Here is a 4,900-nt window from a genome sequence, read left to right on the forward strand (position 1 = left end):
TAACTACTTCTTTAGTATCTTCGTTAATGGAGCAGTAAATCCCAATCAGCACCTTTAATATCACGTTTTTAACCACGCGGTCGATTGTTATTCAATTTCAACAATAGTATGTCACTAAATACCCCGGTACAAACAAAATACCATATCAGTGTATTTAGCGTGCTTTGTAGTAGTAGGCCTATGTTTATGATTATGATATCTATTTTGTCACACCATGACAGAAGGGGTAACACGCCGGGGGTGGGGAACTCAGCAGTGTAGTTTTTTGTAAAAATCCTTTCGGGGTCAAAGTAGTTTACGTGTTCAGTCGCGTATCAGGGTCAGTTGTAGGAGGGGGAAAAAACAAAAAAAAGTGGGTATGTGTTATTGTGATAATTGCTAATTTCAATTGTAGGCTTACACCATTTTAGCCCAAAATTACGGTGATATTTTTTGTTTCTATGCCAAAATTCATCTATTTTGCCCAAATAAGGGTAAAATTGTTTACAGGGACATTTTCAATTTTACACTGAGGGTCAGGGGGTGAACATTTTAGGGGGTTGGTTTTGGGGTGTTAACATTTTCTTTATGAGGTTGGTTTTAGGAGGTTGGAATTTTCTTTTCCGGGGGGGAGTTAGCAAACCAACCCCCGCAAAGACCACCTTGGTGCTCGGTTCAAATGACCGTGTACGTCATAGATAATAAGCCGCAAAATTTTAGGGCTTCTTGTATAATAATGGCTCCCCAATTTTAGTATAAAGGTTTGTATTTTTCTAAAACATCACAAAAAGCGCATTAAAAAAAAAAAGATATTTGGTAGCAATGTCGCAAAATTGTTTTCAATTTCTGCAAAATATCTGACAATCGTGGGCCTACCCAGGGTAGGATGGGGGAAGGTATATAGCGTTTTGTGATAGTGTGTAATTTTGCAGCCCTGCAACCAGGCGAACCGGGAATGGAATAAACAACAGGATAGAGGGGCATATAATTCCTCAAGGGTCAGGAAATATACTTAAAATAAATCCCATCCAGTGCCAGTCGGATTGGGATATAGTATATGAATCTGCCGTTATCAGGTTAAAATAACAGATTATCCTGAGGACTAGGAAATAATTCATTTCTGTGATTGTATCCAGCCGTGTGAAGGGAATATTTATTTGGCACAAAACTTACAATTATTCCTAATTCTTGAAGCTTGGGGAGATCCTGAAATAAGATAATTTATATGTAGGCCTATATTAGAGATAGAAGATATCTTTTTTGCATCACCCCCCCCAACAAGTGCTTGTGAACGGCCCCTTGTCATAAATTTGTAAGGCATAAAATAAACGCATAAAGTAATGGGACTTTGACTCTATTGTGAAATTTAAATGGTAGGCCTACTAATTATGCTATCTACTGAAGATACAAATGGAATCCCAAACATGTATTCGCTAATCACTATACATGTGACACGTCACAGGGAATGAATAATGATTGATTGATTGATTGATTGATTGATTGATTGATTGATTGATTGATTGATTGATTGATTGATTGAAGAGTGGTTATACTAATTAACGATGATCACCCCCTTCTATCTGGTCTTGTTCTCCCTTCCAAAATAAATTTCGTCCGTAGGCCTACACGAAATGTTTGCGGTGCCGCATACGAGACGCTCCACACGCAGAATACACTCTAATGCGAAATATCTCATTATTTACTTTCAAAATCTCATCAATATTAATGATTTTCTCCTCTATTTATGAATCGATTTGCTTACTCGCCAACTTACTCCTCCAACGATGAAGAGTACGTTGCCGAGTAAATAACAATAGCTGAAGCGTAACTTTACTAGTTTAGTAACTTACGCACATTTGGAAGTCACGAAATTCTGAGATACTCGCCAACTTACCCCGCAAAGATGAAGAGTAAGTTGCCGAGTATTATAACAATAGAACTTACTAGTCTAGTAACTTACGCCGATTTGGAAGTCTCAAAATGCGAGATACTCGCCAACTTACTAAACTAGTAGCTTACTCCGAAGTTACGCGGATTTGGTGCACTCAGCGGCTAAAGTTGGTGATGGAAATTGGGCTTCTATAACATGTGTTGCTATTAGCTTATTGATTAGACTTTGCTTGGAAGGAGTTTTGAAAATTGTACATATATCAATATTCAGAACCTCTGTAATAAAGTTGATCACCTTAAAGCAATATTGTAACATCTGCATAAAAATTAACCTATTCTTATTGTTATAAAACAATTGTACTTCAATTGTATAATCAACAACAATTTTGAACACTCAAAATGACATTTTAATTCAAAATTAAGTTTAAAAAAATTAAATCATAATGTATTCCAAATTCGTTTGCAAAAATGGTTTGCGACATAAATACTTGAATCGTTTAAATCAAATTATGCTCTTGTGTGTGTGTGTTATGTGTTTGTTTTCTTTTTTCTTCTTTTTAATCTTACATTTTGTTAAAAATACAACACACCAGGCCTTTATTATGTGCAGAGAATGGTAGTAGTGTAAAGTACATTACAATTGTGTATAAATGTTACAATATTGCTTCATTTCCTTATAATCTAATCATTTTGAAAAGTTTGTTCTCAAGGTATGTTGATCGTACTGATATAATCCGAGCATTATGGTGATGGTATTGTAAATTATAGTAAAGAAGTTATACATGATAATGATAAACTTATATGAGTTGTAATGTAATGTAATGTAATGTAATGTAATGTAATGTAATGTAATGTAATGTAATGTAATGTAATGTAATGTAATGTAATGTAATGGCCAGGTAAATCTAACTGAAGGAATTAAAATGATACACATGTGTGTTTTTTCTATAAATCACTTCCCATGGCCTTGGGTGGGTTTTGTATTCAATTATTAACATGCAATGTATAATGGTATATACTATTAGATAAAGATTAAAGAACAAAAATACATATAATTCTCAAAGTAAATAAAAGCACAACGTTTACATGGTGAAATACATGCTCAAAATTGACTTACATCTTTGCTTGAAAGTTCAGTTTGCACATTTGTTGAATTTCATTACTCAGCTTTTTCCAACTTCAACCCCACTGTACGATGGCAATGTCTATTATTAGAACATTGGGAAAATCCCAGAGGGGGGATAAAACACAATGTTAATAATAATTCTAGGCAGACCGTTATCGATATGATTGTAATGTGAATGGATGTAGCTATAGCTCTCAAAAAGAGAGTATTTAATGTTAACCAGTTATTTTGGATACTCAGGGAGTATTACAAAGTGTGGTCATGGAGGATTCCTACAGTGCTACAAGTTCAGCCTTTGAGCGATGAAGATTATGTAGATGGATCTCGTCAAGTGCGGATGCCGGTGTTTGTCCACACGGCAATTGTTTTGTCCTCAACGACATGCTGACATTATGGTTATTATTTTGGAGCTACGAAAATGGACCAAAGTAAGACATAGAGTCTACTGCGGATTGTGTCGGACTTTATCATCTGGATACAGATTTAACAGGCTGCAATAGCCTTTATCATTGAGACAGTTTATAGTGTTGATCTGGGCTAGCTAGCTAAAATGCATACAGTCCAATTCCTTCAAAGAAAGGAAATTGCGAACCAGAATTATTTTATGTTGTCAATGCACTACTACCTACCAGTGTTGTCGGAGAAGATCTACAATACGTCAAAGAGCGTACTTGTTCCAAGAAAGGAACATATATTCTTCTGTCGACTTGCTAAAGTCTGGTTTATACATAGATGATCTATTATGATGATCTATGGTTTTTGATCCAACACAACTGTCAATATAAGTGGGGACAACTGTATTGCAGTCCTGCTTCCAGCAGATATTGTCGAAATAGCCCCATTTTTGGAGAAAGCAGCGCAAGAAGATATATTTTGGAGAAAGCAGCGCAAGAAGATATATTTTGGAGAAAGCAGCGCAAGGAGATATATGCATATATATGATAAATAAACGCAAGTGTACAATGGACTTCGCTGATTTCGCAGGACAAGTGAATAAGGATATATGCATCAGTCGTCCAGAACATTGCAAGAACTCTAGGATCACCAACAAGAAGACCGCTGGTTAAGTACTGATAGAATAAAACTGTGATTGTGTGATTTTATTGTATATATAATATTGTTGTTATATTTACCAATCATACTTTGTTTTCAATTAAAGACTTAGATTTTGTTAGCTTAATCATACAGTGTATGTGTGTTGTGCATTCGTGTGAGTTCGGGTAAAAGGTGATTTTAGCCTTGAGTCAAGTACGACTCGTAACAGGTTCAACAAAGAACCTTTACATGTTCTTTGAAGCACCCTTTTGAAAGGGTTCTTCAAAGAGCTCCCAATACAAAGGTTCCTTGGAAGAACCCTTGATGGTTCAATATACGGGACATGGTCAAGGACCTTTAGGGGTTCAAACGTGCACCCTTTTTATGTATTTTGTTTGAAGCTACGTAGCTTCACGTTACGTAACGTTACGATACAAGTAAGCCTTTTTATTAGTATTGAATTCCACACGTGGGTGACCAAACACACCTAAGTAAAGCATAATGCCAAAAATATCACATAATAAAGACACATATTAAGCTATTAATTAAGAAATAAAGGGTAATGCATTATCCTTTACACCCAAATAATGTGTCCGAGGCAGTAAAAACGTAAATAATGGGTGAGGCGCAGCCGAATCCATTATTTAAACGTTTTTTCTGCCGAGGACACATTATTTGCGTGTAAAGGATAATGCTGCACCCTTTATTTCTATTCTATTACCGTACCAGACAATAGACAGCGCGTATCGCGGAAATATTGCACGCGCAACCAAGCGTAATGCTGTGCGTAGAATGTGTTACGGCGTTTGACCCATTATTGCAGAATAATGGGCTCTCGCGTGATGTGTTTTAACAAATCACAGTGCGCGA

The 4,900-nt window shown here is 36.0% G+C and overlaps 1 protein-coding gene across 5 annotated transcripts in view; it reads left to right on the forward strand.

Annotated features, from left to right (window-relative positions):
• The window catches only part of LOC140143920 (uncharacterized), a 65,795-nt gene extending 62,818 nt beyond the window's left edge, over positions 1-2,977 (forward strand). For all 5 annotated transcript variants that reach the window (XM_072165758.1, XM_072165760.1, XM_072165759.1 and 2 more), the window contains one exon: positions 1-2,977. This exon is cut by the window's left edge and continues 2,660 nt beyond it. The gene's annotated coding sequence lies outside the window, so the exon portion shown is untranslated.
• The last annotated feature ends 1,923 nt before the right edge of the window (positions 2,978-4,900 follow it).

The sequence above is a fragment of the Amphiura filiformis genome, unplaced genomic scaffold (assembly GCF_039555335.1).
Source record: "Amphiura filiformis unplaced genomic scaffold, Afil_fr2py scaffold_32, whole genome shotgun sequence".
In the NCBI taxonomy this organism is placed as follows: Eukaryota; Metazoa; Echinodermata; class Ophiuroidea; order Amphilepidida; family Amphiuridae; genus Amphiura; species Amphiura filiformis.